Raw genomic sequence first — 12,956 nt, 5'->3', positions numbered from 1 at the left:
GAGCACGGGGACAGAGGAGCCCGGGCAAGCTCCGCACAGCCCCTCTCTCCATCAGCCCGGGGGAAGAGCTGCAGCCCCTCTCTCTCCATCAGCCCCTCTCTCTCCATCACCCCGGGGAGAGCGGGTGTGAGAGGCGCTGCTGCCGGCCCCGCTCGCCTCCTGTCCCGGGCCAGCCCAGCCCGGGCTCCCAGCCCTGCCCGGGGGTGTCCGGAGGCTGCCGTGGGATCTTCCCCTCGGAAGAGCCGCGGGAGCCCTGCGGGAGCGCACGGACACGGCCGCACGTCCCAGCGCGGGACTTCCAGGCGTGTCAAACCTGCGCTTTGGCACACACGGGGACTTCCCCTCGTGTCAGCCAGCCCGGATCCAGTAAATGAAAATTCAGAGCCTGCTGGTTATCTGGATGGAGAGTCCCTGACGGCAATTTATAGACCCGGTGTCGTGACTAACGATCACTGGGTCGCTGGGATTTTCTGAAGGCTTTCAGGTATTGCCCGGCAAGCTGCCTTAACGAGAGTGGGACGGGAGGGTGACAGCGGTGACAGGCAGCAGGAAACTCCGTGCCCATGGAGCCTGTTGCACCGCATGGGTAAGATACCAGAACGGCTCGGGAGATACCGAGCATCTCCAATGACAGCCGCACAGCCAGGGCTGTGCACACACCGGACAGGAGCTGCGGGCCAGAATTACAGAGTAGTGCTAACCCTGAGCCAACACCTTTAATGTGTGTCCTCGGAGAAGCATCGGCTCAAATCCCGTGAGCGGGATGGCCATCAGAGCAAACCCCAACTTGAACAGCGCACGGGTTGCTACACACCGATCTTGTCAAAGCCACAAAACACCGCACAGTCGTGCCATTTCTGCTCTAGCACTGTTCCAATGTAGCACTGAATAAGGATAAACCTTTATTATTAACTATCCCATCCTGTCAATTCATCTACATTGCTTCCCACACAGAAGTTTTTCATTTACACACCCTTGAGCTTGGGTTTACAGGTGCACTTGGAGAGCAAGCATGCACTTGATTCCAGAAGGAACTCAGAAGAGAGCATGTGAAACAAATCACATCATCTCTTGGTAGTCACTTTAGTACAAAGATTGGGAGACGGCTCAAGTTTGATCATTATTAAACAATAATCTAGTCTGCTGATTCTGCTATAGAACTGGAAACTTCTGGCAAGAAGGGAGCAACAAATATCTCCAATGTTATCTTGATAGGAGTGTCCTCCCACAACTTAAACCACATTGTCTGCAATGATGACCAAAGGAATATGTGACTGCTTTTTAAAAATAGGCATGTAAACTCACTAACACAATGGTTAAATAGAAAACCATTACCCCAAATAATTCTCTCTCATTTGGAAGCAGATTATATTTCTTATCAACTGCAATTTCTCTTTTTAACAGCTTTGTCTCATTGCTTTTGATATTTTACTTGTACAGCTACTTGTACAATCTGTTAGCCAACATTTCATTCACTACTTTTCAGTCAGTGTTGGAGCTCCCTTAGAGAGACACACAAATCCTGCACTGCACCGATCACACCTGCTCAGAAAGAATAACACACACTCAGGGGCTAAAGCACTGTCCCCCAAGGCAGCAAGCCTGGTGTAAACTCTGGAAGGATTCCCTAGGCACTGCTTTCCCTACAATTGTTTCAGACCCTTGTGCAATATTATGAAGGACAAGTCCTAAAGGGATTTATACTAGCCAAAAGGTTTCATTTTGTACATTAATATCCCTGGAAAAATCAGAGAGAACTGAAATATGGGATATGTAGGGGAAAGTGCACATGATTCTGTAAAAACACTTAGTATTCTGAGTGCCTTTTTGGGCAGCTAAACATCACCTGAGAAAATTGTTAATGTTATGCAGCTCCCAAAGGAATGGTGTGGAACATATTCCTGCACGACATAGATTCATGTCTCACCTGGAAGCCCTGACTCATTGCTTGGGCACATTGTTCTGTACATCAGATGCTGTGTAAGACATGATTTTTCCACTGCACATTATGCAACTTCTGTAATAAAAACTGAGTGAGGAAACTACGAGAAGCTCTCAGTTCCAAATGAACTTACTCCATTTTATTGGTGCTGGCAAACCTTTCTGCAGAGTGGCATATGGATGGACTGCCTATCCTGCCTGATTCATGGGATTCAAATGCAGTGTGCATATTGTGATCACACTGCTGCAAAGCCCACTTTAGGGTTTTGAAATGCCATGAACCATTATGGAGGGTGATTTCTTACTGAATATTGCAATTGTACTGCTATAGCAAGTATTAATATAGAGGTGAAAAGGGTTTATCACTTAATGCCTTCTCTCAAAGGCACAAATTTCTTTGAAAACAAAGCTGTGTGTGACATCCAGAAGTTCACAACATACCCAAGAACACATGACCATAAAAAATATCTCCATATATGAAATAAAGAAGTCATCATTCTAATCACAGGAGAACTTCCAAATCTCCACCTTGCTTATTCCCAAAGGAAAACAGAGAAGGAAAGGAATTTTTTCAGGTTAATACATCTGAATCCAAAAAGCTCCAGGGGAACACGGACCATGAAGAACATAGCTCTGAGTAACCAGCTAGGTCAGCATGGAGAAGAGGAGACTGAAGGTCAAGCTCATTGTGGTCTTCAACATCCTCCTGAGGGGAAGTGGAGGGGCAGGCATCAACCTCTTCACTCTCCTGACCAGTGACAAGACTCAAGAAAACATGTCAGGGGAGGTTTAGGTTGGGTATCAGGACAAGGCTCTTCATCCAGAGGGTGGCTGGGCACTGGAACAGGGTCCCCAGGGCAGTGGTCACAGCACCAAGCCTGGCAGAGTTAAAGAAACGTTTGAACACTGCTCTCAGGCACAGGGTGTGACTCTTGGGGTGTTCTGTGCAGGGCCAGGAGTTGGACTGGATGATCCTGATGGGTCCCCTCCAGCCCAGGGTATCCTGTGGTCTGTGTCAGTTCAGAGATCAGTGACAGCACCACGACTGCCCATCAGCATCCAAGAGTTCAGCTATTACTGAGGCATGTTAACAAGCCAGCTGAGATATTTAGGCAGCTATCAAATGACAGATGATCTGTCCAGTTTATGCATACAAATGTTGGATGCCAAATGAGGGTGAAGGGATTCTTAACACAATGTGTTCAGTAGCAAGCACGACCTCCTAATTCAAGGCATTCCCCAGCCTTTACTTCTGTCTCTCTGCCACAGCAATCCCCCCTCTTTCAGCTGTGCCATGCCTGCTGTTTGCCAAGACGTTCCAAACAGGATCAGGCAACTGTTGCTCAAAAAAGGCTCTTTTTTTCACACAAGATTTCTTTTCAGCCATCTACAGTTCAATGACCAAGTTTATTACACAGCCTATAAACACTGTGCTGCCAACAGAGGGAGAGCAGCAATATGGGAGAAGGGTGGGAGAGAGAGGTTACAACCTGCTTTAGCTGGTGTTGCCACCCAGAAAATTGCATGTGCACCACTCTCTCATGCAAAGGGTTCAAATTCTAACCCAGGTGGTTTTCAGAGACAACTGAAGTTCATTTTTTCCTCTGGATGGCTGAAGTCTCTGCCCTTTCCCTTTCTCTCTCCCTACTGTGAGTAGGAGCAGAGCATCTTGTTGTAACCCCGGCAGAAAGGCATTCCCTGATGACAAATATCACTGACCCGAGGGGCAGAGAGAAGCAGCTTTCACCTTGGCGTTTCTCACAAGATTAAAACCAAAACTTCTCACTCTTTGACTGCACCACTAATAAACCACAAGTAAGCACACTGTGATGCCTTTACCTTAAAGCCTCAGTGGCCTTTCAAAGGAACCAAGACATTTGAGTGAGAACTGAAGTGGGTTAAGCAGAGGTTTGTCCCTTTCTGTCAGTTCTGGTAATCAATGGGCAGGAGAGCAGAGTGACATCCATGCAGTCAAAACTGTGGCTGCTGCATTTACCAGAAGCTATTTCTCAGTGCTCTTACTCAGCTGGAATGTACCCACATAAACACCCCTACTGAAATCAGTTTGTAAACCAGCTGTCGTTCACATCCATTTTAAAACTCCTTTGCACTGCCAAGATGGAATAAAAGTGGGGTATAGAGAAAAAAGCAGGAGTGATGTTTCATTTTATCAGCAAGGTTGGTAGAACTACGGTTTCGAGAACAGCAAGGCAAATCATCCAAGCACCTGACAACAAATGCAACTGTTTGCAATTTTCCCTAAGATTTTGAGAAAATCTAGACTGCAATGTGCAGCTTCACAGCCTGAATATGTATCTGTGTGTGCAAAACTCCCAGTGCTCTCACTGGGAGCATCGGAACACAATTGAATTAAAATATTTAGATTTACTAACTGCAGTGCTGTAACAGTAATGCAAACCTTTTTTTGCAATCTGAGAAAGTCCACTTTCATGCCAGATACACATGAATTAAACTTGCCTCATGCAATTCCCTTAGTGGACAGAAGGTTGAAAAGAAGTCTGCTGCATTAAACTCCAGAGAACAACCTCAGAGAAGGAACCCTGGGTTGCTAATTGAATGACATCACAAAGCAGCCATCAGCCGTGGTCTGCCAATTTCCTAGATGCTGGAGAGCGTTGTCAAGAGCTGCATTAAATGATCTGTCATCAACTGAATATTAATCTCTCAGTATTTTATTACTCAGACCCAAACAGGGCCTTCTGGAGGGCATGAATTATTGGCAATGGGAGGCAGTAATTACAAAGTGAGGTATAGTGTAGAAAACATGACGAGCGACTTTAAGCGGTGTCTGGGGACCGTTTAATATTGTGCTGGCAAACATTGCATGCAATAAAACCATTTGAGAGAGAAGAGATATAATGCAGGAATCCAGCCTATAAACAAGAACAAGGAACTCCAAAGCAGAAAGTTATATTTTTTTTGTTTCTCACATTAAGGCATAATCCTCCAGGCTCTGCTCCTACAACAGAGCAGCAGGTTCTGCCAATACCTTATGGATGTGCCGAGTTTCTTGGATGTGCTGCAGGACTGGACACATTTTTTAACATGTAGTAATTCCTATAAATGAGATGCCATATTCCATGGCCTGCCTTTTGGGTGCCATGTGGCTGATGAGAGTCTTGCTGAGCCCAGTGGTGAAGGGGATCCAAGCAAAAGCAGAGGTAACTTGAGGAAACTTGCACTGTTTGTGCATAACATGGATGTGATTCTGCTGTAGCTAAGAAAATATTTCAGTACAGAGAAAACAAAATCCCAATGAATTATTACAGTTGAAATATCACAGCCTGAGTCAAACATGAACAGACACTATGTATTCTTAAGGGATGGTAAGGAAAAATAAATCAAAGCACACTCATGCAGGGGATCAGCTGTCACAGGCACAGCATATGGCTGATAAAAAGATAAGAGGCTTTGGAAACATCACTGAATTATTAGGAAGGCTCAGTCCTTGAAACACAGAACCCACCTGTCCAGGTTACACGATGTTACAGCCTGGTATTCCCACAACCATCATTATTGCATGAGAAAGCAGGAGTGAAAGCAGAGTTTTGTTCAGGTGTATCAGGGCATGGAAAGACCAGGAAAGTACTGGAGCATTTCCCTGAATTTCTACTCAGCGCAATAAATCCCATGCCTTGAAGAACTTGTATTACTAGGTAAAATGGGCAGATGGTGCTAGGAAGAGATATATCTAACCTGACAAATGACAAACAGAAATGTACCTTGCAAAGCACAGCGGATCTAAATGAAGAACATTAATTTATTAAACAGGAGTTGAAAATGCATAGCATAAAAGAAAAAAAAAGTCACTATTTTTAGGGAAATGGGAATGTTCCTGAGCACAAAAAGTAAAGACTCTGCATATCAGCTTGGGATAGATTTTTGTTTCTCACTCACTGTTATTTTTAATTTACATTCAGTAACTGAATTACTGCTCTTGAAATGTTGCTGTTTCATATAAAATGCTGTTTTGGTATAAAACAGGCAGCAGACATGCAGTGAGATTTTTATTAAGAAATATTGCTTATTAATAATTGACAAATATAAATTTATTAATGCAACAGTTTAATACCCTTGTGTTATCATTTGTGATAGTATATTCCCCAAATTTTTGAAAGCAAACCAGGAAAGTGACAGCTAAGAGTGTCTGCATATGCATCCGATGTTAGATAGTGAGATAAAAGTGAAATTGAAAACACATCATCCGGTTTTTCTTTTGAATATATATACCTGGTACTTAAAAAGAAAAATAATTTAATTTCCCTGAACATTATGAAATGTATAACTTGGTATCAAAGTCATTATCTACAAATGTATGCTTTGTGAAATTGTAGTTGGAGGTGTACAAAAAAAAACCCCAAACAAATAATGATGGAAAACCAATTAGTGGAAACCGTGGGAATTTTCATGTGAATTAGGTGGAATGTTTGGAGCTTTGCAAAATATCAATCAAAATTATAAAAAAACCAGACAATCTAATAATTTAGGGTGAAAATACTTTGATTACACAGTCTCTTAACACAGTGATAAAATACAGGTGTGTTCACATGAGAGTGTCATTCAGCATTTCTCATAAAAAGCCCGACTGGTTATGTAACTTTGTATCACAGCCCTCAATCACCCATATTCCTATTTCTGCTCCTCTGCTTGAATTGTGTCCGCAGGAAGATCCTGCTCTCGCTGCAAGCTGCTCTGCGTGGGCTGACCTCACTGCCTCTGTGATCTGAAACTCCAGGCGGAAGAAGGGTGGAAGCACCAGCAGGACAAAGGTTCACACACAGGAAGGCTCCCTCAACATTTTATTCACCTGGAAAACAGGACAATACCTAAGTTGTGGTCAACAATTTGCTCACCTGTATGATTAAAAAGACTCTTTCAAATTTGATTGCTCTTGCATGAAAAACAGAGCTGATGGATGAAACAGAGCTGATGAATCACCTAGAAAGGCAGGAGCAAGGGTGCTTAACCTCTGAGTGCACTGACAGAACAGGTCCTGAGTCCATGCTGGAGCTCAGCAAAGCAATGGGATGACCAGAATTTACAAGGGAAATTTCTAGCTTATGTGCTATTGTCATTTACTGTAAGAAACAAAAAGAAAAAAAATATTCATCTCTAGAGATTATTTACCTTGCAACCCAATAGTGCACTTGGAAATTACTGTACCCTAAAACAGCTCTGATAAGCAAAGATGAAACTCAAATAGCGAAAAGGGAACTAGAAGAGCTCTTGCTTAGTATCAAATCCTGTTTTAAAACTTTCTGCTCTTAAAGACATCCTGTTTATATATTTAATCAATGAACTGGATGTAAGACAAACAAAAATGGCCTGCAATCTTCTGTGAAATGCATATTTGCAAAGTTGGAGTAACTCAGCTTTTAAAGTAAACAGCTAAACAGCTTGGGAATTCCCCAAATTCCTGGTAGATTTTGTTTCTCTTTCTCTGTGAAGAGTGTTCTAATTTTTTTTTTTTCTGGGAACATATTATGGTTCAATGGTAGGCATTTAGAAAACTCCCTTTCTTTCCCGCTCTTTCCATACATGGATCTAATAAAATAATTCAATTTGGTAAGAGACTCTGCTTCTAACAAAACCTTACCTCTGACCTCCTGCCAAAATGAGTTTCTGGATAATGAAATCTTAGGGGATTGCTTTGTTTGTTTTAGGATCTGCTTTATTTTAAAGTTCAATTGCAAGCCTTCTCCAAAGAGAATAATGACACTGGGACAGGAGGAAATATTTTGGATCACCAGTGTGCTCAATTTGTCCCACATGAAATACATGACCTTCATCCCAAAACTAAGTGGGTTGCACACACACATGCCAACCCACAAAATTGCTCATGTGCACAATTTCTGCTGGAAGGCTTTCTGACATCTTTCTTCTGACAGGTAGAAATTTCTTCACATGTATAGCTCAAACCCAAGTACAAGTTATACACATTTATTCCTCTATTAACACCACTACTTCTCTAGGACAGCTCTTCCCCTTACATGATCTTTACCCTGATGTTGTAACACAGACAATCATCCCACCACTTTTCAGACCTTGTCTCTGAAGTCTAAAAAAAAAAAGAAAAAAAAAATTCTTTATTCCCCTAACCTTCCCAGTAACCCTTCTGTGTACCTGCACTAGTTTTGGTTCATCTTTCTTTATTGTGGTTGAGCAGAAATGTATGCAGTATTTCAGATGAGGTTTGGCCAGGCTTTCACATAATTACATTGATATTTCTCTCCTTAAGGACACAAATACATAAATAAAGAAATAACCCCATCACTGTGCATCTGAGTTCCTATTTGTCTTTCTTTTTGCTCCACTGCATTGGTGCCTCAGCATCAGTTGCTAAAATGCTTTTGCTTGTTCGTTCCACTGGCATTTCCTACTCAGGAGTCTCCACCTTGAGAAAGAAATTCTTGTGAATTATTCTTCAAGTTTGTGAAGAACTCCACACTTTGTATCGTGTCAGGATGTTAGATAATCTCATCTAGGCTGGAGCAGATGATTTTTGAGGGCTCCTTCCAACATGGGCTGTCCCATGACTCTGTGATTCCCTGAACAAAGGCATTTCTATTCCCTTCTGCAAGGTCATGCAGTCTTTTGCAGGATATTTCAGTCTTCTTCTGTAGCAATGTTTCCTTTGTATCTAACATCTTTACCAAAGATGCTAAAAGAGAGATCTGTGATCAGTCCTTGAGAACATCCATTTGTAAACGATTTCTTAGCCTAATAGCTCACTTTACAAAAATAACTTGCCATTTTCCTTCAGCTAATCCTACTTTTTCAATAGCTAGCCCTATTTTTCAATTCTTGCACAACTTCTCCAGCTGAAGCAATTGTATCTTATATGGCATTGCTCCAAATATTTAAGCAGAGTCTTGTTGCTTAATCCTTATTGTCAATTATTTACCTAAGACAGACAATAAATTAGTACTCTCAAGATTTAGTTTATAATGGGAAGAAAAATTTTAATAATCTGCTTATCCCAAGAGAGACTACTTACAACCCCTGCTTGGAATTTCAAGAGCTTTGCTATTTTAATAATTTGGAATAATGAAAACATGACAGCAAGCTCATTATGCGATGGTTAAAGGAGAAGGTTCTTCCACCTGACTGGAGACTTGCACTCCAAGGGGAATGGTCTGGGTACACTTCATTGGACTGCAGCCAGATGGGTGCAGCAAGCTCTACCAGCAGTTCTGCAGAACTTTCTAAACACATACAATAAAAGCTCTCCTACTGCAAATTTAAAGCAAACACACCTTTTACAGATGTCATTTTCCCTTTGGCTCCACGAAGAAGCTGCTTCAGGATGAGATAAGCCATGACACTGAAGCATGGTAGCCATTCAGTACTGACTCCTTGAATTTATGTTTTCATTCTGCACCAAGACCTTTGTGGTTTAGCTTTTCCACTTCCAAAGAGAACAGCAATTATTCCTTTACAGCAGACCAAACTCATCATTAGCAGGAAACAGGTTATTTGCAAAAGCTATGCCAGCTATTTTCACAATACATTTGATGTCATTATGCAGTGAGAAAAGATTCCCACTCTACCATTACAGTTTTTTTCCACAGGAGCTATGTAGAAAAAAATACCTGAATGAATGCCAGAATGGAGCATGTAATCCCAGGGAAGATTGTTACTACGGTTTCTTTATTAAGAATTGCCCACTTCCAATGAGCCTGTAGCTATTCCTGAGTTAAATATTACCCAAGTGAGTAAGCAAAGTACTGCATGTCCTCTGAGGCAGCTGTAGGACCGTTTCTACTTCCAGTGAAAACAATGTAAATCCCACATTTCTGCAAAGAATTAATCCAAATTCTTTCACTCCCTTATGGACGTGTGCCCACACCACACGCTGTATGTACATGTAAGATGTTTCTCCAGTGACCACTTGACAGTAACCCAGGGTTTACAAACAGAAAATTCCTACCCTCCTATAAAGAGAATAACATTTAGTCTTTGTGACAGTAAATAAACCCTCCATTTCTCCTGCTAATCAGACATGCTTCCTTCCTGTAACAGGAATTGTATCACTGCTGGGAAGAAGAGAAAAGGGATTTTTTTTAATGGTTGTTTTATCTATCACTTTCACTGAGACAGAAATTCTAGACTGATTCACAGATGGAAACCCCAAATGCCATGCAGCAAAGCATTCATCTATGGACAGGAAGCAGCATGGGTTTGATAGGCTACAGTAAAGGTTATGCCACCTTTAAGTACTTTTTAAAAAAGACTGCACAGACACCTTCCTTAATACTTGAGTGACAAAACAAGGCACACATCAAAGCCTTTAATCATATACAGGGTACACCAGTGAAATGTAATTTCCATATGGCCCTACAGATTAGCCTTGATCCTCTAACACTGATTCCATTAAGTGATGTGGTACTGAGCTGTAGAAACAGAAGGAAAGAGGAAGAAGAAAAGAAAAAGTGGCATTTGAAATAATGAGAATACAAAGGCTAGTGCAGGTACCAAATGCAGATGAGATCAAGAGGCATTGCAAAGGAGCAATAAATTACAGTACCTGTACCAGGGCAAAGAACAGAAAGTCTGCAGAACAGGCTGGTTTAAATTCGTTTTTTTTAAATGTGTACTTTCAGTGAGACTGGATGAGTACATAAAGGACTTATAAATGTTCATAGGCGTGTGAACATATGAATATAAAATACCAGTGGGAAGGAGCAAGACTTTCTAATAAGTTCTCTTGAGGTATAACAATTGATCTCTGTTACACAAGCTGCTCTGGGAAGCTTGACTTTGCCTTTCTGTTGATTTTTTTAGCTTTGTAGGCTAAAATTAACTTTTTAAAAATATAATAATTTTCAATCTGACCCAACCAAACCCAGAAATTAATAGATAAATGGCTGAATTGGATCCAGTGTGTTCTAGAATAGATACTTTTGTCTGTAAGTTTCCAGTATGCACTTTGCCTCTTCATTAGACTCATAGAAAATGCAAAAAAAGGACATCCACACTAACTGAATTTTGACAAATTGTAACCTTCACTGTGAACCTAAGAGGCAAAATCCAGTTTTGTTAGCAACCCTCATCTACATGACACATCCACAAATAGGACTGCAATTCACAGTGTGCCTCACATGAACCATGATCTGAATACAGAAAAGATCTTCCCTATTTACCTGCATCTGAAAATCACGTGGATGTAATACAGACCACATTTTTGTGGGGAACGAGTCAAACCAACTGGAAGCTTTTTGAAGCTGCAGTACATCAAGTGGGATTTTAACCATATATAGATGTGAAACCTTTTTTTTTTTTTTTTGATGGTGTAACACTGCTATGAAAGGAGAGGTTTGGATCTGAAAAAGAGTTTTCTGTTGCTTCCTTAACAAATGGGCTTTTCCCTTTCTGTTCTCCTTTCTGGTTCCCTATTCATGTAAAAATTATCCCAGGCTCCAGAACATACTTTCTATTTTGAAGGTTCCTGTAAATCAATATACTTCCAAAAAACTCCAGCAAAAAGTGCAATCACTGCATGTGTAGGGACACATAAGCCTGTGCTTTAACAGCTCATTTTCCTTGTTCAACTCATGATTCAGCTATGACAGTAATCCCATAAACATATGAGAATGTTGGACTTAGGTGGCTTGGGATACTAATTTTGCTCAATTCTTTTATTTGAGGTTCCCAGCTGCCTCAGAACATTGGTCACACAATATGCAGATTGGTGAAGTGCCTTAGTAATCTATCAAAGAGAAGAATGATGCAAAGGGCCCTTTGGAAATATTCCTGGGGAAAAAAGTGATGCAAGAGATGGAGGAAGAAGCAACCCATGCCCTACTGTTACTAATGGACATGGTGCACAGGAAGAGCTGGAGTTATTCCCTGAGGTTGTGGGAAAAAAGTGGGGACAGTGAGGGCTCCCACAGGACTTCCAGCCCTTCCAAGGAACGCAACACATTCTTGGACTTAGGCTGTTAACTCCATGAGACAGCATTGCTGAGAATTCTGCTGTCTTCCCCTGTACACTCTGCACAGACACTATACAATCAATAATGCAATGAACTCCAGTGCAGAAACCATGGGTTAAAACTTTTGCTGCAGAACAAGAACAGCACTTACTGATGGGGAGTCTACCACAGAACTTGCAAATGACACCAAGTGATAAGCTGGAGACAGTTTCTAGACAGATGTTTAGAAGAATAAATGTGTGAGGAGGAGGATTTTAGGGAAAAATCTAGCTAACTAGGTTTCTATTTATAGAAGAGAGTATCTGAGGAACAAAAACCTTCAGAAGGATTCTGCTAGGATGGACTGTCTTGGACTAGTTGGTCTTTCCTCCCATTTTTGAGGGTCCACAGGGCTCCATATGTGAGAACAGCTTTGTACAGTCCTGACCTCAGTTAGATACTTTCCAGTCAGCTGCACATACCTAGTTAAGAGATCTGAAACATTCCCTCTCTCCCTTCATCCTAAATTATGATGGATTTTCCCAGAGTGAATGTCGTCCATTTCCACCATGCTATTCCTTCTCCCCTGCATCTCTACTCTGCCCAAATTACACAGTGACATCCAGGGTCTGAAGGAAGCTGGGTGCATGGATGAATACATGTAAGATATCTTCTGTTCTTAAGGGTGACGTGCAGAACAGTTTCAAGGACAGTACCCAAAATGTGTATCTTGAACTACACCAGGACTTCTGTTTTCCTAGGCAGGCACTGCAGCAGAATTTTTTTGTGGGATGACTCCATTCTTATGGGACCGTAAGGAATTTTGAAGACAGCATTTAAGCTGCAGATGCAAATTCTGGAAATTCTCTTGGGAACAACCTAACAAATAATTTAAACTCCAGCTCATCTGGAGTTTCTATCCTAAAACAGTGGTACAAGAGGGCCCTTTGGAAGGCAGAATTGACTACATGGTGTCCCAAGGTCTGTCTTGGTGGTGATCAGCAATGCACCATTCCACTGAAGAAACAAACAAAAAAAAGGTTTAAAAAAAATAAAATTCAGACATTTCAGATCATATTC

This window comes from Catharus ustulatus, chromosome 3, assembly GCF_009819885.2.
Source record: "Catharus ustulatus isolate bCatUst1 chromosome 3, bCatUst1.pri.v2, whole genome shotgun sequence".
NCBI classification, from domain to species: Eukaryota; Metazoa; Chordata; class Aves; order Passeriformes; family Turdidae; genus Catharus; species Catharus ustulatus.
This window is presented reverse-complemented; position numbering follows the sequence as displayed.